This window comes from Anolis carolinensis, chromosome 1, assembly GCF_035594765.1.
Source record: "Anolis carolinensis isolate JA03-04 chromosome 1, rAnoCar3.1.pri, whole genome shotgun sequence".
Lineage (NCBI taxonomy): Eukaryota > Metazoa > Chordata > Lepidosauria > Squamata > Dactyloidae > Anolis > Anolis carolinensis.
In genome coordinates this window covers 68,221,051-68,243,507 of record NC_085841.1, presented here as the reverse complement: position 1 = coordinate 68,243,507, position 22,457 = coordinate 68,221,051, and the positions used below count along the sequence as shown (strand labels likewise).

General features: G+C 43.1%; 1 long non-coding RNA gene across 2 annotated transcripts in view; it reads left to right on the top strand.

The window, feature by feature from the left end:
- LOC103281471 (uncharacterized) overlaps positions 1-22,457 on the top strand; it is a 56,267-nt gene that overhangs the window by 10,661 nt on the left and 23,149 nt on the right. The window contains exons 2-3 of one of the 2 annotated variants that reach the window (XR_507688.3): positions 14,251-14,380; positions 15,773-15,856. This is a non-coding gene — a long non-coding RNA (uncharacterized LOC103281471). The remainder of the gene's footprint in view (positions 1-14,250; positions 14,381-15,772; positions 15,857-22,457) is intronic. The other variant, XR_507687.3, reaches the window with a different exon arrangement.

Here is a 22,457-nt window from a genome sequence, read left to right as displayed (position 1 = left end):
AATCACCGTGGGGATCCGAACAGCAGCAAAGACCCCACCCTGCGCCGGCCACAGTTGGCCGGCACGCATCCCGTAGAGAGAGAGAGAAAAAAGAAGAGGACCCCGCGTCAAAGGAAGGATCTGGGAAAAATTGCCCAAATATGTACGGAAGGACAGCTGGGAGAGAAGAGAGATCCGATGCATTGTGGGAAACTTGACACAATTGGCCAAGAGGGAGCAAAAAGCAGAAAGAAAAATCAACGTGGGGATCCGAACCTCTATGTCTATCTCAGCAGCAAAGACCCCACCCTGCGCCGGCCACAGTTGGCCGGCACGCATCCCGTAGAGAGAGAGAGAGAAAACAAGAGGACCCCGCGCCAAAGGAAGGACCTGGGAAAAATTGCCCAAATATGTACGGAAGGACAGCTGGGAGAGAAGAGAGATGCGATGCATCGTGGGAAACTTGACACAATTGGCCAAGAGGGAGCAAAAAGCAGAAAGAAAAAATCCCTGTGGGGATCCGAACCTCTATGTCTATCTCAGCAGCAAAGACCCCACCCTGCACCGGCCACAGTTGGCCGGCACGCATCCCGTAGAGAGAGAGAAAAAAAACAAGAGGACCCCGTTCAAAAGGAAGGATCTGGGAAAAATAGCACAAACATGTACGGAAGGACAGCTGGGAGAGAAGTGAGATGCATTGCGGGAAACTTGACACAGTTAGCCAAGAGGCAGCAAAAAGAAAAGAAAAATCCGCGGGGAGATACGAACCAGCAGCAAAGACCCCACCCTGCGCCGGCCACAGTTGGCCGGCACGCATCCCGTAGAGAGAGAGAGAGAGAGAAAAAAAACCAGAGGACCCCGCGCCAAAGGAAGGATCTGGGAGAAATTGCCCAAATATGTACGGAAGGACAGCTGGGAGAGAAGAGAGATGCGATGCATCGCAGGAAACTCGACCACGTTGGTCAAGAGGCAGCAAAAAGAAAAAGAAAAAATCCCCGTGGGGATCCGAACCTCTATGTCTATCTCAGCAGCAAAGACCCCACCCTGCGCCGGCCACAGTTGGCCGGCACGCATCCCGTAGAGAGAGAGAGAGAAAAAACCAGAGGACCCTGCGCCAAAGGAAGGATTTGGGAAAAATTGCCCAAATATGTACGGAAGGACAGCTGGGAGAGAAGAGAGATGCATCGCGGGAAACTCGACCACGTTGGCCAAGAGGCAGAAAAAAGCAGAAAGAAAAAGTCACCGTGGGGATCCGAACCTCTATGTCTATCTCAGCAGCAAAGACCCCACCCTGCGCCGGGCACTGTTGGCCGGCACGCATCCCTGAGAGACCTGCCCGGCCCACCCACAAAGTTTTCTGCTTTTGCGACCTTAGCCTCTGCCCTGCGGCAAATTCTGTCATGTAACTTCTCTCCGGGATGATCCGAACCTCTATGTCTACCTCAGCAGCAAAGACCCCACCCTGCGCCGGCCACAGTTGGCCGGCACGCATCCCTGAGAGACCGGCCCGGCCCACCCACAAAGTTTTCTGCTTTTGTGATCTGAGCCTCTGCGCTGCGGCGAAATTCTGTCATGTTACTTCTCTCAGAGAAGATCCGCACTACTGGAAGGTCTCCGTAACGGCTGTCATAAAAGCCCAAGTGTCATCCCACCCCTACGTGGGAAAGACAAATAATTATACCGCCAATCGATTAAACCGAAGAGGCTTTACTGCCAGACAAAAAGGCAGTTAAACAACTCCAGCACTCCAAGGCCTTAGCAGACAGTATATTGCCCATCACGACCAGGAATGCAGAAAAAAATTGGGCCCCCTGACCTCGCAATTTCTCTTGTTTGCTTTCCCTTTCCTCCCCTTTGCGTCGCTTCCACAAACTTTTATGTTTTTGTGACATCTCCTACAGCTTCACTCAATACTAAATCTTCACCATCCCCAAGTCGATGGATAGGATAATGCTGCTCAATTGACCCAAAGAAAAGGTTGTTTGGAGTGTCACAATCTCAGACACTTCCGAGTTATCAAGGTGAGGTAGTCCGTTGTTGATTTTGAGGTAGTCCATTGTTGACTTTGAGGTAGAGATGCAACACAACTGTGCTGTGGTCTCCATCATCCAAGACTCAGTGAGACGATATCAAAGCCATTACCTGTTGCATATGTTTTCAAAATGTCGTGATATTGCGGTGCTACTGTTTAAAAACAACTTCACATCGGTGCGTGTAATTGAACTCCTTTTTTTCTACCAAGAAGTAGCAATACATCATCTTTTCGTTTATCATTCGTAAAATCATGATTTTCAAATTGGATGCTAGCTTCTCGTCAATCTCACCTCGACAAAGATTCTGATGGACCGTTATCTCTGTAAAATGAGACTCTACCGTATTCCTTTACTGAATGTCTTACCGAAGGATCCACATCGATTATAACAATGTTCTTTCGGTACAGTAACTGCGAGGATCTGGAGAAGACCTAACAATCATGGCTCTTTCCCAAAACATTTTTAGCAAAAAAAGGGTAGAGATTTGAATTTAAATCCGTTCTGAACCCAAAGCGGATGCATTTCCTACCTTGGCTTTTATAGACTAAGTTCCCCCTGAATATCCTTCTTCCCAGCCAGAATCATTATTAAGGGAGACAAAACCTTGAGCAACTGCAGGGAACGGCCCCTAGAGATTGATTTACCCAAAAACGAAAGTGGGCAACGGTGTGTGATGATTAAGACGAGAACGGAAGGGATGAGAGGAAGGAAAGCATAGGAGGATAGAGGAGTTGTTGGACATAGGCCAAAGGGGCAAACCCCCCCCCCCCCAAAAAAAAAAAATTTAGCCAAAGTTAATCAGAAGCAGAGCAGCTTAAAGGAGGAGTACTGCTGTTCTAGGAGGCGTCAGTGTCAAAATCCAAATCGGGGAAATTCAACACGGGAAGGTTGGCCTTCAGGAAGACCAGTTTCTCAACTGTTTGAGGGTCCAGCAAGCTGCGGTATGGCGTGACTACATCTCCCGCTAGGCTGAAGACCCTTTCGCTCTGCACGCTGGTGGGCGGACAGCTGAGAAACTGGCGGGCTACGTGCGACAGATCCGGCCACATGTGATCACGTGAAGCCCAATAGGCCAATGGATCACAAGAAATTATCTCAGGAGGCTCCTCAAAGTACCTGTTGACCGAGCATTCGGCCGAGTCTACCTTTTGCACAGAAGCCAGCAAAGAGGAATCTTCCGAGCGGGCTAGTATGGCCACCGTCTCTGCAAAGAAAGCGTTTCCTTGTCGCGGCTGGAGATCCGTAACCCTACGGCAACCCCCTGCCGGCTCCCCGGGACTATCACTCTCGCCACTAGCGCTAGTGCTGGGGGTGGCAGGCATTTCCGGTAGAGGGGCCACTGTGCCCGTTTCCCCCACCCTGGCAGCAAAGACCTCCCTCACAAGGTTAACTAGTTGTGCCTTCCATACGGTAAAGTCTTTTGGGCAGACGGTGTACTTTAGCCGTGGATCACACAAGCATATGCATGGATCACAGCATATGGACCTTGCTGGAAAGAAGTGGCTCTAGGCGTTTCCGTACAGCAAAGGACAACCTCCTCACCACCTCCTGGACCGGCGGTGTCAGCGGTCCAGCCAGGGAGTCCAGTGTTCGACCGGCCCCAAGCATTTCTAGGTGCCTCCTTAGCCCCAAGACAAGGGGCACCGCCTGGCTAAGAAGGGCTTTTGATTCCGAAAGGGTCTCTGTGGCATGTTTGAATGGCTTTAGGACGTCTACCAGCTGGGAGATGGTGTCCCACTCTTGCTTAGTTGGAACAAGCTTGCTAACAGGCGCAACCAAGGTAAGGGAGATGCCGTGTACCGCCTTCTGCTGCTCGACCATGCATTCCAGCATCTTATAGGTTGAATTCCACCGGGTAGAGACGTCCTGGAGCAGCTTGTGCTGCGGGAGCCCTTCAAGGCTCTGTCTCTCTTTCAGCTGCCGGGCTGCCTTGATGCTCCTGTGGAAGTAGCCCGCGATCTTTCTACAGCGCTCGATCAGCAGGGCGATGTTTGCGGTGCTGGCCGGCTGCTCTTCCGGGTTCTTTAAACCTTCCTTGATGGTATTGTGAAGCAAGTGGGCCATGCAGGTGACATTCAAAAACCCTGCACTTTCAACCGCTTTGATCATATTTTTACCAGCGTCAGTCACCATGAACCCCCTCCTCATTTCTTCTGGCCTGCACCGCATCCACTCCCCCATCATGTTTCCCAGATAGCTGCAGATGGTCTCTGCCTTGTGATCACGATCAACTACCTCCAAAGAGAGGAGTGCCCAACGATGGGATGTATCCATACTGCCTTCCTTCTCCCACCAATGTGCCGTGAGAGAGAGGTAGGAATAGCCTCCTCCCAAGCTTGACCAAATATCAGAGGTAAAATGGATGTGTCCTCCCATGGCGCTCCGCAACATCTGGATAATGCGTTCCTTGCAGCCCTCGTACAATCAGGGAATAACTTTTCAGGAAAAGGTGTGACGGGAGGGAATTTTGTAGCGGGGGCACAGGTGTTTCATAAGACGGACGAAGCCATCTTGTTCAACCATGCGGAAGGGATGGTGATCAAGGGCCATCATCTCTCCCACACTTTGGGTAATCTGCTGGGGTGTGGGTAATGTTTCCCCCGTTCTCTTTCTGGCTAATGGCAGGCCCCAATCCTCCAAGGTGGACTGTGTCTGCCTTCCACCTTCTACACCAGGAGAACTTTATGTGCTAATGCTGCCATTGCAAGGGCTTGCAGCTCCCCCTCCTACCGATATCGAGGGATGGTGCCGCTTCATGTGAGAGCTCAACCCCGAGGTCGCAAGATGTCTCGGGTCTCTGCCTCTGCTGATATTTGCACCACAGTGTCTACAAACTGCCAAAGTGGCACGCTGAGTGTGGACATTAAAATGGTCCCAAATATATGACCTTGGCCTCCCCATAGCCACTGTGCCGACGCCCAGGGAGGTAGGAGTCGTGGGCACCATAACAGCGGCATGAGAAAGTCTATGATTTGATGGCACTACCTCCTCTACCTCCTCCTCACTGTCAGTAGCGGGAGGAGGGGTGGGGTTAACAAGATCCTCACTATCCACTACCTGTACTTCCAGGACGGCAACACCTCCATGTTCCATTGTTCGTGCACTTGTCTCAGCTCCAACCGACAACTGGCTCCGGGTGGAGGGCTGTGAACTTTCAACAGTCGAACAGCCAGCTTCATCATCAAGTCCACCCACTCCCATCGTTGCACGTTCCAGACAGATGGGATCCACCCTAACTTTTTTGGCCCCCCACAGTGTCTGGGCTGTAGCTTGACCACTAGCAGGACTTGCTCCACCAGACCCGCGTTCAGCTGAACGCTTCATGATAACGGGAGTGTTTTCAGCTTTCAGAAGGGAGGAAGGTATTGTGTTACTGGGGGGAAAGATGTGTTGTTTCTTGTTTGGCACTGTGTTCTGGGTCGAACTGCCGCAAACACGCTCCCTTTTTCCCAAACCAAGTGGTATTGCGGAGGATAATGGGACTTGCAACCTTTTGCCAGACTTTGCTAGCGTTGATAGGGAAAGAGAGTCACTGCTGCCTGCCAGCCCTATGAGCAGCAGCCCCGAGAAGAAAGGAAAGAGAGGGGGAACCAAATACACGCTCCCTTTTTCCCAAACCAAGTGGTATTGCGGAGGATAATGGGACTTGCAACCTTTTGCCAGACTTTGCTAGCGTTGATAGGGAAAGAGAGTCACTGCTGCCTGCCAGCCCTATGAGCAGCAGCCCCGAGAAGAAAGGAAAGAGAGGGGGAACCAAATACACGCTCCCTTTTTCCCAAACCAAGTGATATTGCAGAGGATAATGGGACTTGCAACCTTTTGCCAGACTTTGCTAGCGTTGATAGGGAAAGAGAGTCACTGCTGCCTGCCAGCCCTATGAGCAGCAGCCCCGAGAAGAAAGGATAGAGAGGGGGAACCAAATACACGCTCCCTTTTTCCCAAACCAAGTGGTATTGCAGAGGATAATGGGACTTGCAACCTTTTGCCAGACTTTGCTAGCGTTGATAGGGAAAGAGAGTCACTGCTGCCTGCCAGCCCTATGAGCAGCAGCCCCGAGAAGAAAGGATAGAGAGGGGGAACCAAATACACGCTCCCTTTTTCCCAAACCAAGTGGTATTGCAGAGGATAATGGGACTTGCAACCTTTTGCCAGACTTTGCTAGCGTTGATAGGAGAAAGAGATTTGCAGCGCACTGAAAGGAAAGAGGGAAAAACAATACACCCTCCCTTTTCCCCAAGTTGTTTTTCAGTGGATTGTGGGGAGTTTTGCCAGACTTTGCAAAATGAAAATTGGAATATTCGATTTCTTCTATTTGCAACTCGCTTTAATGCCTATGCAAAGAAAAGTTTCCTAATCAAACGAAAGCCCACCCCGCTCACACCAGGCAATATGGCGCAGCAGAAAAATTGCAGGGCTGGTGGGCAAATGGCAAACGCCAAGCTTGTGGGGAAAAAAGCCCACAGGCCCTTTGGAAAAACACCCTGCACAAACACCCAACAGTTTCCCACCTCACCTACCCACCCTTTTCTCCCGGTCTTCTAATCTTTAGCTCAGCCAAGGAAGCTGTGACGCAGCAATCTTGCCTGCCTGCCTAGAATCTCACTTCCACCCTCTCCAGATTCCCGGTGCAAATGAGCCACGAGGCTCCCTGTGCTTGCTGTTTTGACGTACAAGCCCCTCCCCTGAGTTAAAAGTACTCTCTGATTGGCCACAAGGTGGAAACAACATGCTAGGTTGCCCCAGTGCACTGAAACAAGTTTGGGTGATTTGCAAAAGCTTGTTTTCCTAACGAAAAAAAACGACGACATTAGAAAAAGGGCCTATCGCGGTTCGAAACTGCGGGATCCACACGAGTGGACAATCTAGGTCGAATATTGCTTCACAAGTTACAAAACTAACGAATTACTAACGACAAACGGGGAAATCGAATTATTTGAGCAAGCCTACAGGATATCCTCTGGATCTGATGCTGAGTTTTCAAAGAGACTCAGCACCTTCCTTTCCTCAACCATGTTTTCTCCATGACTGCTCTGCAGAAGACAAGATGTTACACAATTAACGCTAATATCCTTGCCGTTAGAAAAAAAAAGTATTCAACCTCTTATCTCTAAGGTCCCTTCCACATTGCCCCTATATCCCAGGATCTGATCTCAGATTTTCTGTTTATCCCAGATTATCTGGCAGTGGAGACTCATATAATCCAGCTAAAAGCAGATAATCTGAGATCAGATCCTGGGATATAGGGGCAATGTGGAAGAGACCTTAGAATTGAACTAAAGACTCCTGCTGTACAAAGGTAGACTGTTTTCATCCCACTTAATTTCTTTCTTGAAAACTGCAGCATAAATATTCATATTATGTATGCAACTCACAGTCTTCTCTAAGAAATTAGTTCCATTTCTTACCTCAGGCTTACCGTCTAATCAGTTTCTACAATGCTAACCATTGACTACATTACCTTGGTGCTTCTAAATTAGCTCTTGGATTCTCTCCTACCAGCGCCCCCCCCCCCCTTATTTATACATTGAATTAAAATCACAGTAGGGGATCTCCAGTTTTGCTTCTTCACATCTACAATCTCATCCCCTCCCCATCTGTTGAAAGATACTTGTAGCACAATGTAGCAGGATATTAAGAAGCTATTTTCCCCCTTTTTAAAATATCTGCCCTATTTCAAAAAAGGCACTGCAAACCCAAGTTGCTCCTTTGCATTCTTTTATTAGCTTACAGCATGCTTTGTTAAGCATGACATAGCAAAACAATTTAAAACTGGAAAAGAGTGGCTATGATGAATGCATTTTTTAAGAAAAGGCTAATCCACCATTTAGTCTGGCTTCCCTTTATTGTTGTGCCTTTCTTTTAACGGTCAAAAAAAGAATGATTTCGTTGGTTGCGACAATAAGAAAAGATTAAAATAACAAGAGCTCGGTTTGCTGCTGTAGTTAAAATAAAATCACTCAGAGGGCTAAGCTAGTCTGCATGTGTGGAATTAAAGTTGTGTTTCAGTGCATTGAACTCAGCAAAACTGACAAAGAATTTTCCAGAACTCTTGCATTTCTTACCACTCAGTGAGAAGCAAAAATGTTATTGCTGTGAACTCAAGCCCAGATCATGGAAAACCTTATTTTGAGAATTAGACCCTCTTACAGAATGGAAAACCAATGTGTTGTAGTTTTTTGCGTGTTGAACTAAGATGCTGTGGGCCAGGGTTTGAATCCCTGCTCAGCCATGGCCTTGGGCAAGTCACACTCTCTGCACTTCACTTCACTTCACTTCACTTCACTTCACTTCTTAATTAGTCGCTCTCCACCAGAGTGCTCCGAGCAACTTACAATTTAAAATATCATTCCACAATATAAAAAAACATTCAACATAAAAACATTCAACATAAAAAAATCAACCTAAAATCATTCAACAGTGACTATTTGGCAAATTAGATCTGATTTACTTAAATGCACAGCCAAACAGCCAAGTCTTGAGTGCTTTTACAAAAGGTCGCAACTCCGACATTGCTCTAACATATGGAGGCAATGAGTTCCACAGAATTGGAGCATAGATAGAAAAGGCTCTACGCCTTGTAGCTTCCAGGTGTACCTCCCTAGGGCCCGGTACGTATAGGAGATTTTCCTGGGAGGATCAAGGTGACCACTGATGGAAAAAAGGAATGAGGCGGTCCCTAAGATATAATGGTCCTTGGCCATTTCGAGCTCTAAATGTCAGGATCAGTATCTTGTAAGAGATCCGATGTTCTATTGGTAGCCAATGCAGTTGTTTCAGAATCGGTGTAATATGGGATCTTATAGATGATCCCGCTAGCAGCCTGGCTGCCACATTTTGGACCATTCGGATCTTCTGGGTTTTTGTCTTTGGAAGGCCGGCGTATACGGCGTTACAATAATCCAACCTAGTAGTGACTGTTGCATGGATTACTGTTGCCAATGCTTCTGTTGAAAGGTAGGATGCCAATTTCCTTGCCTGACAAAGATGAAAAAAGGCCTGCTTACTTATGGCAGTGATCTGGGCCTCTATTGTCAGCGATGAGTCCAACACAACCCCAAGTAGCAGTAGCAGACGGAACCAGAACTTCCCCATCAAAATCAGGCAGTGACTGGATTAACTCTGGTGGTTGGCCGGGCCAGAGTATCTCAGTTTTTGTGGGATTCACTTTTAGTCTACTCGCTCGCAGCCAACTCATCACTGCTTCCAAACACAGCTTAAAGTTCTCAGGAATCGTGGTTGTCCCAGGTTCGAGATGCAAGAGTAGCTGGGTATCATCTGCATACTGATAGCACTCTATGCCAAAGCTCCGCACTAGTCCAGCAAGTGGTCGGATGTAGATGTTAAATAACAGGGGCGAAAGGATAGCACCCTGGGGAACTCCACAGCAAAGGCAGGAGCTCTCAGAGCTTTGGTCTGACCACTCCACCTTCTGTCTCCGGTCCCAGAGAAACGAATTGAACTTCAAAGGAAGGCAATGGAAAGACAATATTTCCATCTAGATTTCAAGAATTTAGTTTGCCCATAGGTTAAGGAGCTGTCAGATTTTTTAATGTTTTTGCTCTCCATCAAAACTGGTTTATTTATTTTGCATTAAAAGCTTTGCATAAACTGATAAAAATAGAAGGATCACAAATGGCTAAATATCTTTTGACCAAAAACGGGCAACAGAGTCCACATTGTCTGTAGCTCAAACAATTATTCCTCTGTACATGAGGCAGGACATTCCGGACAAGCATACAGACACGAAGTTGTCTGTTCTGCTCCACAGGTGTAGGATCTTTTTAGATAGTGCCATTTTGCCAGGTTGTCTTGGTTTGCCCCTTGGGGGACATGGAAAGAGCCTCCTCGAAGACTGAGTAAATACAGTCGGGTGTCCCCTGGGCAACGTTTCTTGTAAATGGCCAATCTTTCCAAACCCAAAAGCAATGCTTTTAAACATCAAAACTGTTAATGTGGGATTTTTGTATTGATTGCACCATCCAGAGTGTACTATAGTCTGGAAAGAGTTAATTACTAAGAAGCTGTGTTGACCTTGATGTGTGGCTGGAACTGAGGAGTGTCCAGACACAAGTGTGTGTGTATTCCTGATTGCATCAGTTCTGTTCTGAGTTGAGTTGAGTGCTGTCTGCCTAGGTGTTAAGTCCTGTGTCCATTGTCTGCAAGCCTGTTTGTCTTGATTATTACTGCTTACAGTAAAACTTTGTATATAGTTTTACTAACGTCTCTTGGTGTCACTTTGTTCTGTGTTCCACTGATTCCATCCAACTACTGCTGTGCTGCAATTACTCTGACATTTGGTTATGGGTAAGAGTTTGAAGTGACTGTGATAATTTCTCTATCATCTTAAAGAAAACCCACACGATATCTATCTGCTCATTATATTATTTGGCATTGCATGATTCTTACATTTTAAAGGGGACATTTTGTTGTTATTTACCATGAAGTTATTTTGACTTTTAGTGACTCTATGGATGAGATACCTTGAAGATCCCTGCTCATCAACTGCACTGCTCAGATCTTGCAGACTCAGGCTATGGCCTCCTTGACTGAATCAAACCTTTTGTAAAGATGAAATTACATGTTGATTTACCCACTCCCTTCTCTGCTCTTCCTCAAAGCATATTTTATGCAACAAGTCATAAGATGTGTTATTCTGGGTTTGTTTGTTTTTACTAAGTGGGGACTAGTGTAAAAATAGTGAATGATAAACGCAAAAAATCTGAGAGTTGATACAGAATTAAATTATGAGCTTTTCCAATGAAATGACTGGTTTAAAGGTTCTGGTAAAGAGAACTAAATCTATTTAGCTTACAGTAAATATATTTGACTACAGTGTGTTAACGAGCAATTTAGAGCAGCATTGGATAGTAAGATCCAAGCTGTGGGTTACGTCTGGTGTGAAAAGAAGCCAATAATTTCCAGAATATAACTCACCAAGTCAAAGCAGAAGCCACCGAGGAATTTTATTTAATTTCAGCTGAAAGTGATGCCAGCTTGTGATAGTTCGCCAAAAATAGAATGAGATACATAACATAGCAAAGCATGCACTTTTATACAGTTTTCAGGTTCAAAGTTCCCACCACCCCTGGCTGGACCCAGCCTTGCTGTGATTGTCAGGGGCTCCCTGGAGAGGTTAGAGCTTGACGCGCCTCAGCCAATGAGAGAGCGCCACCTGCCTGTAATCAACCCCGGTACTCTGCTATTTAGCAGGCCCAAGTCATTACCACTGAAGTGGATAACCAAAACATTGGAAAGGGCTCCTCTCCCTGAATCAAACAACTGAGGGCATAAACCATCCAGCAGAGGCCTCTTCACCCCTTCCACTCAGCAGTGGCCATTGAAACCAAACTTAAGTGTTGGCCAAAATAACTCATACGGGCCTGTCACTCTGACCAATGGATGCAACTGTGATTGCAGATCAGCCCTTGTTGTCTGAATACCAGCCTCCTGGCATCTGAAACAATAGAAAATATTAATGTGAGGAAACTGGTTGAACATAATAACATTATGCCCAAGACCTCCATCTGCCCAATGATTGAATACTGTTGGTGTCATAAACCAAGGCTGCCCTGTAGAGGCAGGCCTCAATGCTGAGGAATGCATCACAAATTTCTGGCCATGTATATCCAAGGCTTTCAATGTCCTGGACTTAACAGTTCAAATTTGATATTTAGTGAGCAAAGAAATATCATGGTGGCAGAACAGTGAGTCTGCTGTGGCACCACTAAGACCAATGTGATGCAACATAGATTGTACTGGATATAAGTCTACACTGCTATCTTCCATGAGCACTATGAGGGATCTTTTTTTGTCTTGATCTGTCTTGGATTTTTAATGACCAATTGCAACTGATGAAAGGCTAACTATAGGTCAGAAAACATCAGTGCCATCCATGATTGGTCTTCCCTAACCACCAACTCCCTAAGTCTGAGGGATCATGTTCCAAAATATCTGTCGTTATGCAAGTAAAGACATTTCAATTGTGCTCCTTTAAATAATATATATTTCTAACCTTTTCCTTATACACCACAGCTTTTAAATATTAAAATGTATAGTAATATAATACATATTATATGAATTTGTTAATTTTTGATTGTATGGAGACTTCTAGGACACCCTGTATAATCATTCAAGCTTTGGATTTTGAGGGGGGCCATCATTGGGGGGCATGAATGGGGAACCTGGAGCCCCATGCCCCGCATTACTCAACTCCAATAAAGGGTGATCCTGTGTGGGGTAGTGTCGATCAGCTTCCCCCATGGATTCCAGTAGCAACACAGGAAGCCTCCCCTGTGATCGAGGTGATGCCATACACTGGCTCTGCCCTATTTCACCCAGAGAACCCCACTGGCATCATTTGATGGGAGCCAGCAGGTTCCGTGGGTGACCTGGGCTAAACCGGCATATACCACCGATTTTAGCCCTTTATGATGAGGCCATAAGTGGTCCTAGTCAGCATAACATACCGTACAGTCCACCCTCTTCCATGCACTTCCAACAAATGGCCACTCAACATCTGTTTAAAAACTTCCAAAGAAGCTGATAGTGAAGAATGCTAGGAGGGCCCCATGATCCCCCCTCCAGCTCTAGGATGCTGAATTGAAACTGATGTTATCATTTACATTCATGAAAAATGATAGTGAGAAATGTTAAGTGAGTTTCAGTGTGACTTGTGACATTTCTCTTGTATATCTTAAAAATGGAAAACTTTCATTTTTGGCACATCATCCTTTCTGAAAGCAAACAAACTGCCACTGATGCTGATGATACAATTGTGTGGTCTCCATGTTTGCAAGTGAGGCTAAGTAAGCATTGTGTGAAGGACATGCATTTCTAAGAAATAATATTGGAAAAACAAGCTTTGGCACATTTGAAAAGTTTTGCATGTGCTGTAAGGATACAAGACAGCTTGTTTACTCTTGCAGAGAAAAAAAATGCCATTCCTCTTTTGCTTGCAGTTCTGCACAAGGCAGCTGCCTCCCCAGGGAAGCAGGCCTCCCACTGCTTTTAAGCCACACTTCAGGGGTTCTTGGGCAGGCCATGAGTCCCACTGGAATCAGGTGTGCTTGGAAAATACCAAATAAATAAATAAATAGATAAATATGCTACACAACAGACACATTGGGCGAAAACAGTATTTCCTGCCCTGATTTTGGAGCTTCGTGTCCCATTATTCCAGGCCTAAAATAAATGTAGGTTTTTCAAGCCATTGAGCATCTAGTAAATCATTTTGGATGACAGATACCTTATAAAGCTACTTAACATACATTACTGTAAAAACAAAATATGTTTTTTTTTCCTTTCCCCCAGAAATCTTTAAATGAAACTTTTGGCAACTGTTTTATTAGTGAGCATTCCCATTCCCCTCTGGATGAATAATTCATGAACTGTTGTCATAGCAATCCTTTTTCTCACTCTTTGAAATGTTTAATAACTGCTGTGGATTCAAAAGCAGACAAGGAATCAAGTTGTAAGAAAAGCTTTGCTAACAACAACTACTGTGCCTCTAAGCAAATACACTCATCATAACTTGAGTTGCCTCTGCCTCAGAGACAGCCAATTCTAGTGATGCCTACAATTGAAAATACATAATTATTGAGACTGATAGTTTATAACAGTGGCACCCGTCCAATATGGGCAAAATTTCTGGTTTTTTATAAGCGTGTCCTGGATTTACCGCAACTTTAGCAGGGATGGGGATCAAATAAGATGGGGTTGATGCTAGCACCATCTTTCTTCAATGAAGAAAACTGGTAGAAAAAAATACCAGCTCCTATACATTTGTGGAGCTGGACCAAATAAAAGCATTTCTTTACAAATCAAGCCTGAATATCACTAATACCCACAAAATGGCCTCAAATCAAACTTTTGTCTTATGAAGGTAAATAAAACATAACTTATTGAAAAGACCATAATGCTTGTTGAGGTAAAAAACAATAGGAAAAGAGGAAGACTGCATTACAGAAGGGTTGACACTATAAAGGATCCTAAGTCTGTAGGATCTGGGCAGGGGTTGTGATAACAGGATTCGGTGGAAAGCTCTCATTCATAATGTCAACAAATAAGAATAACTGGCTCTATTGAAATCATAGCTGCTGAGTTGGAATGAAGGATGGTGTTAGTAGACTTGGGATGCCCTGTCCCCACTTCCCCCAGTGCCTCAGAGAATGATAGGTTGTAACTTCCATGTTAGTGAGGCAATGTAATTTTTTTCTTGGTTTTATTACAAATGTTTAAGGAAACCTTGAATAGCATCTTTGAAATCCAAAATAAATTCTGAAGACATTCGCCATCCCACTGACATGGAGGCCAACAATTACGACAGATCACTGATATGCATAAACTATTTCAACACCAGAACATGTGAGGTAAGCAAGATGGTCCAATTGTCTGAAGTGACAGTCAAAACAGCCACTTCCCTTCCCTTCAAATTCTAGCAGAGAGACAGTGCTTTCACCATGTAGGAGGGCAGCAGGTTAACTTAATGGAAACAAATAAGGCTCTGTGATATGTACACAGGTCTGCTCTTTAACACCTCACTGCCACTTGTTGATCCCAGGGTCTGGCTCACTGAAGCAAACACTGTGATGCAGCAGCGGTAATGTCATTGTGTAATACAAGAGTGGAGCTATGTCAGTACACGTGCAATATCTGCTGAAGTGCATGGTCTGCAGTGATTGCTTTGCTACCTGCTTGCATCATCAGGGATCTTTCTCAATAGTTTTGACTGTGACTCATTCATGGAAAATGATTGGTTGGAAGATCCACATACTGGGATAGCAATAAGCAGTAATTGGTTCTCCTGGGGCCCTTGGATCTTCTGTTCCAACACTGATTAATGGAGGCAGCCACCTTATTCTATGTAATGGTAGCATCAACCTTGGCAAGTTGGAGAGATCATGTCTTGTCTGAGGCAACCCTGGTTCCCCATACCTAGACCTCACTTCAATGTACTCCACTGTGGGCATATTCTAAGATAGCAAACCTTATCTCTCAAATAAGTTCAAAACCTTGGAAAGCTACTTGAAAAACCCAGACCAGCTTGTCCACCCACTCACACAGAAGATACCAGCTACTACTGCCCAAAGGCAAAAAGGCTGGGATACTTGCAGGAAAAAAGAAGGTATTATTTCTCATTCTCTCTTCTGTGTAATCTCCAACTTTGCGAACTTTACTTTTCCATTCCTATTGATGCTGATGAAACCATCAAAGTATCACCATTTATTCATTCTTATTGTATGATTGATTTTTAAGATACCCTCTGCCTAGCCAATGTCTGACTGAAAAGGTCAGATTAGTCTTGCTTTTGTAATACAAGTCCAAATATAAAGCAGTATACACATATCTATAACTAGCTGAACATATTTTGTAACACAGCTTGCTATCATGTAGACCTTTGACCAAAACATTATTACTTTTCCTACTTCTATTGAATGGGAACTATATTTAAATCCAAAACATGGGGGAAGGTGACAAGGAAACAATAGCCTTTCTCTTCAGTACGATTTTATAGCATTTACCATACATATTTGTATATATGTCAACCTCATACATAAGTCATGGACAGATTTTGGCACAAAAATTATGGATTTTGAAATGACCTTTCAGTTTTTAAGACATGGGTTCCACTGAAATTGGCGAACAAATCCTTAGGTCAAGAGAAAAAAATATGGTGAAGTCTTATGCATTTCAGGCTCAAACTGCCACCCTGAAGGTGATATCCTTTATTTCCTTTTTCCTGACAATTTCCCCACTTCTAGATCTGTGTTTGAAGCCTTAAATCTACAGAGAGACTGCACCTGCCAGAACTGGAAGACCCCCTTCTCCTAAATGATACCAGTGAGGTAGGGCTTGTCTAAATTAGCAAAAATTCTCATACTTAATGAAAATGGATCACTGGCTATCCCCAGGATACACAATTGTTTCCAGCTGACAAATAGTAACAGAGGAGGAAATAATGAGGATTTTGTAAACAAATGGAGGCTAGCACTTGGGTATCTGGAAAAGAAGACAAAGGTAGATTTGATGACTGCCATAAAGGGGATTTAGTGAAAGAAGATACATGGTTGATGGTTAGTTACGTGATACTTACTGAGGGGTATCGGAGGTCTAGGGGGTTGGGTTCACAGGTGAGGGGTTAGGGGAACAAGGATAAGTTAAGTTATAGCAACGGTCCAGCCACTCTGTGAATCTCCATTAGTTTAACGAGCGCTGGCTGTACACTACAGTGCAAACTTTTATATCTTTCTGTATTTTTTTCTTTTTTGTGTTTATTTTGTTTTACTTCTTGTTTTTCACTTTCATGAATGTCTGTTATATTTTCAATAATAGTAATAAAAAAACTAATTGTTTCCAGTTAGAATCACAACTTTGCCCTATTTTAGACAAAGTCAAGGGATACTCCATGGTTTGGTGTAAACTCTGGTGTGTCCCACAACTTCAGGGCAGTCTGGACACATGGATTGGGTGTGATTCTACCTGATTTGTGGTCAAAAATGAACACTCCCTTTTCCTACACTTATCAGCAAAGGCCATAGAGCTCTCTCCACACTAATGGCTATCATGTGTGCCTTGCTGATGTCAGAATGGGGGTCCTGTGTGGTCAACAAGAAGGTGGCAGGATTACAACAGCAATTTGAAGTGAGATGCCGGCTGCTCTAAGGGGGCAAAAGTTGTCTGAGATTGTCTGGACAAAGCTCCTGGTTCAGCATATTAACACTGAGCTAATCTGCCCATTGTAGATGAGCCTATTAGAATCCCAGAGGACAAATGTACAATTGAGAATATGGCAAATGATGTCTTAGTGTGGGGTTTTCATGATCAGACTGCTTGTACTTTGCCAGCCCTGGGTTGAACTGGCTACCCCCTCATATCCCATGTTTCTGTTAACTTTAAAAACAGAATCTCAAAGAGCCCATCAAACAACACAGGACTGATTCCAGTGGTTACCCATGAGATTTTATCTTTAAATTGTATAGAAATGGGAGGAATGTGAAGTCATGGAGGAACTGACTCCACTGTTCTTCTTGCACATAGAAACAGCTAAAGGGAATATTTTAAGGTGGGATGGGAACTGTTGGATTTTAAAGTGGGCTAGGAACTGTTGCTCAATTCTCTGTTTCCTTTGGATATGAAAGGCCCTGAATGCCATACTAAGAAAATGAATCCCCCCACTACCCCCTTTAGTGGGATGAAATCCTAAATGTATTAGTCTGCTGCCTAGATAAACATCACTCATGGCCAGATGGCAAGATCTACCATAGTATAGACACACGTTCTATAAATATCAAAGACAAAAGTTCTCAACTAGAGTTATACAGGCTTTTTTACTTGTATAAACTTCATTATATAAAATAAAATTCAGCACAGACTTTACAGAAATTCAATCATGGCACAGCAAGAAAAAGCAGAATTACAAACATAACATATAGGTTTTCATAAAAGTACAATAATCCCCTTTAGCAGATTTAATAACACAGGCCCTGTGGAGTATATGGTAAAGAAAACTCTATTTTTTCTCTTTCTCTGAGTCTTTTTTCAGGGTTTTGTTAGAAGCCTTCTAAGAATGAGTTGTTACTGTTGTTGACTTATGTTGACCCTATCCTGGAGAGTTCTTGGTAAGATTTTTCCAGAGGAGGGTTGCCATTGCCTTCCTCTAATGCTAGATACTTGCTCAAGGTCACCCAGTGGATATCCATGGCTGAGAAGGGATTTGAACCTTGGTCTCCTAATGGCATATGATAAACAATGCTTCTAGACACTGCTTGACTAGGATGGTAATTGGATGGCCTCAGACTATTCTGTCTCTCTCAGGCCCAAAATACTACAATGCATTATTCTGAGAAGAAACTTGGGACTAATAGTTAATCCCCACAAGAGTAAGATGCTACAATAATAAGATTTATGTACATGTCTTTTAACAATTTGACAATTGATCCAACAAGGTTACTTTATTAAATACTAAACAACAGAATCCAACATGATCAGAGTGGTATTGCAGCACAGAAATTACTCATGACAGTCCTTATTGTACATATATGAGATAACAGTTCCTTTTTAGGTGAGTACATTGGTAGTTAATGGTATGTGAACCTATAGGCTTGGCCTTTTGGACTGCTTTTGCTATTAGAAATACAATCAAAGAATTATTTGCCCATTCTGAAATACATACAGGCTGACAGAAAAGTAGCCATACTGCTTTTCGAACAATATTTTAACCTGCTTGATCATGTCTCCTGCTGAAGTTTTTTGTGGCTTTGGCCCTAGAAGGAAAGCCAACATGTTGGAGATATGGAAATCATCCAGAAAGACACTTTCAATTTAGAACTCTTACTTTATTAATAGTAAGCTTTAAGGTCAGTTGCGTATACATAATTCTTTAATTATCGCAGATGGTGGCTTTTCACGTCAACTTAATATCCAGAAATATAGCACACATTTGTTGAAATGAATCTAGCACTTAACAGATAATGCAGTGTGTGGAAAGCTGCCAACTGCACCAGGACTGATGAGTTTCTTCCATGCACATACAATTTCGCTTGCTTTCAGGAAGTCTGCCAGTGAAGGATGACTTGTGTGATGGCGGTAGCTTGGGGGAAAAATGGGAAGGGAAGATGTTCTTTTTTAGATCTTTTTCTGTATTTGGGCATTATTTCTACTGAAGCATCTAAAAATACTCTTTATCCTATAGTCAATTGTAGTTTTCCCTTTTCTTTGCTCATAGCAGTGTCTACCATATAGACAAAATCAAAAAATGCAAGATATGAGTAATCTGTTATGGAGGGAAGGATGTATGGAGGGAAGGAGGGATAGCTCGCAATAGGACAGAAAGTTCTATAATAGGAATGATATAGGGGATTATGGGGAAGTTGCACAAGAGAAATTGAGAAGTTTAAATTTTAACATAGCCAATTGCAAGCACAACAACGAATCTTGCAATCTAACAAAATGGCTTTTGACATCTCAGATTCACTTGTAAATAGGGTTAAGTGGAGCTCAATGAAAACTGTCAAATTGTCCTTGGTCCAGATCTTAAGGAAACACCCTACGAAGATTAAGATCAGGTCCATTAAATGGCTCCATAGTGACCACCATGATCTTGCCTCACACCTCCTAATAACATTTGAGGATGCTGAAATATCCAATAAGGCAATAGCACATAAATCATGGTTTAATTATTGGAGAATTTATGTAAGGAGGGTTTTCCAGGACTCTATAATTCGACCTCTTATTACTGGACTGAAAACAGGCCCCCAAAGCAAAGAAAGACCAGACACACTCCAGAGGCCTTTAGAATCATCCCTAGAAACCTGGGGGAGAGCTTCAACTACCCCTCTTATGAGCCCAACCCCCTCATTGAATCTGTTAAATGGCTCTCGCCACCTATCCCCACAGGAATATTTTGTGTCAAGCCTACTTCCAACATACTCACTACCCCAGCAATATTAAACAGTTGATTAGCTCCTCCTACCCCACTTCCCCTCTTCGACATCCCTAGGGTTGGGATTACAGGACCGGGGAGTGCCATTGAGGTCGTGTGGGGGAGGAGGGTGAGTTGTGGTCAACTCCAGCAATCAAGGAAGAAGCACAAAAGAGTTTTTGTGACCCTGAGGAAAGATAGACCAGATAGCCATCATGACAGACTCCCTGGACTTAAGATCCTCCTGATAAATGCTAGATCCATAAATAGTAAAACAGCAGCCATCCAGGACTTGATCCTGGATGAACATGCGGATCTGGCCTGCATCACCAAAACTTGGTTGGACGAGCCGGGAGGGGTTACTCTCACCCAGCTGTGTCCACTGGGTTTGGAGTGCAACAGCAGGCCAGGTCTGAGGGGCGGGGAGGTGGGTTTGCGGTGGTCTATTGGAAATCCATCTCCCTCGTCAGGTGTACCATTCTGCAATCTACCAGGTTTGAGTGTGTTCACTTGAAAGTTTGGAGATTCTGCTGGTGTACTGACCACCCCGCGACATAGCAGTCTCTTTCCCAGAGCTTGCTGATGTGGTTTCTGCCTGGATCTTGGAGTCCCAGCGGCCAGTTGTGCTGGGGGACCTCAACAGCCATGCAGAATTCACCCTATCGGAAGCAGCTCAGGACTTCATGGTTGCCATGATGACCATGGGGCTGTCCCAAGTGGTATCAGGACCCACTCATAAGGCTGGGCACACTTTACACCTGGTTTTTATTGTGGACGGGAACATGGTGGGAGTGGAAGAGCAAAAATATTCTTCCATTGTCATTGACTGATCATCACTTGATCAGTTTTAGATTATCCGTGGCCTCAAACAACCACGGGAGTAGACGAGCTGTTAAAATGGTCCACCCCAGGAGGCTTATGGATCCAGATGGATTCCTTTTTTTTAAAAAATAATTTTTATTAAAATTTTTATCAACATAAAAAGAGTGAGAACAATAGTGAGTAAAGGAAAGATAGTGAAAGGGGAGGGGGTCGTGAGAATGGGAGAGGAGAAAAAAAAAAGAGTACTTCCCGTCTTTTCTTTTGGGTAATGAAAAATTTCGTATTTGTTGTCACTATAAGTCCACTCCGTCATTATGGTTCTGTAAAAAAATTTTCTTGTTCTATATTGGTCGTTAGTAGTGTCCAATCCGTTTCTTTTATTGGTTTGCCATGGTGGGTCTTCATATAGTATGTCAATGTGTCCATGTTCTTTATGTCCATGATTTTTAATATCCATTCTTCTTTAGTTGGTATTTCTGTTGATTTCCACTTTTTTGCGTAGACTATTCTGGCTGCGGTTACAAAAGTAATTAAATAGAATCTCTTGATTTCTATTGAGGTTCGTATCAATCATTCCTAATAAAAAGTATTCCGGTCTTAATTGAATGTTAACTTTAATGATTTTTTGTATCGCTTCATGTATTTTTTTCCAATAACCTTTTGCCAATTTGCATCCCCACCACATATGAAAGAATGTGCCTGTCGGTTTCTCACATTTCCAACAATGATCCTTTACATTTTTATAGCACTTTGCCAGCTTTTGACGAGTCATATACCATTGGTACATCATTTTGTACCAATTTTCCTTGAGATCGTATGAAATCGTATACTTCAATTTGTGGTTCCACATTTTCTCCCATTCTTCCATGTTTATTGGATGTCTCACATAGGATGCCCATTTTATCATGCAATCCTTGACTTGTTCTGTTTCTGTAGTCCATTGTAACAATATTTTATAATTTTTAGTTATTTCTTTTCTCTCATTAAGTCTGATTTTATCCCATAAGGTATCTTTTTCTGCAAACCCATTTTTTTATCTCTGTTGTAATATTCTTGAATCTGTCTATATTGAAACCATGAGACCTTTTGGAATCTATTTCTTATTTCTTCTTGAGTTCTCAATATAAATTCCCCATTCTGTTTTTTCAAAACATCTTTATATGTTGGCCATTCTTCCCATCTTAATTCTGTTCTTTGTGTCGCTTCTATTGGGGATATCCAAAGAGGTGTTTTCTGATAAAATCTTGCTTTATAATTTTCCCATATTTTGATGAGGGCCGATCTAATAAAGTTATTTCCAAAATTCTTTTCCACTTTTTTCTTATCGTACCACATATAGGCATGCCAACCATATCTTAGGTCGAATCCTTCTAAGGTTAAACTTTTGATTTTGTTTAAATTTGACCAATCTTTGATCCAGGTTAGACCACCAGCCTCATAATATGATCTCAGGTCTGGTAGTCCCAGTCCTCCTCTCTTTTTTTCATCAATCAAGTTGAGGAGTTTTATTCTCGCTTTTTTCCCTGTCCAGATAAATTTAGTTATGTCTGAATTCCATTTTTTAAATATTTGATAGTTTCTTATTATAGGGATTGTTTGGAAGAGGAACAAGATTTTTGGTAACACGATCATTTTGACCGTTGATATTCTTCCGAGTAACGATAGATTTAGATGTTTCCACGATTCCATGTCTTTTTTTATTTCCCTCCATTTTTCTTCATAGTTATTCTTTAATAGTTGCGCATTTTTGGGTGTAATGACTATTCCTAAGTATTTTATTTTATTAGTAACTTTTATTCCTGTTATTTTTCCCAATTCTTCTTGTCTTTTCCTTGGAATGTTTTTAGTCATTATCATTGTTTTATTCTTGTTGATTCTCAGTCCCGAGACTTTACCAAATTCTTCGATTTTTTTTAGCCACTTTTGGATGCTTTCTAGTGGATTTTCGATTATACAAATCATGTCGTCGGCGAATGCCCTTATTTTATAGTCCTCTTTTCTTATCTTTATTCCAATTAATTCTTTGTCCTCTCTTATGTTATTTAGGAGCATTTCCAATGAAAGTATGAATAATAAAGGTGAGAGTGGGCAGCCTTGTCTTGTGCCTTTTGCTATATTAATTTTTTTTTTGTTTCTTGGCCATTTATATAGATCTTTGCTTCTTGTTTAGTATATATTGATTTTATTCCTGTAATATATTGATG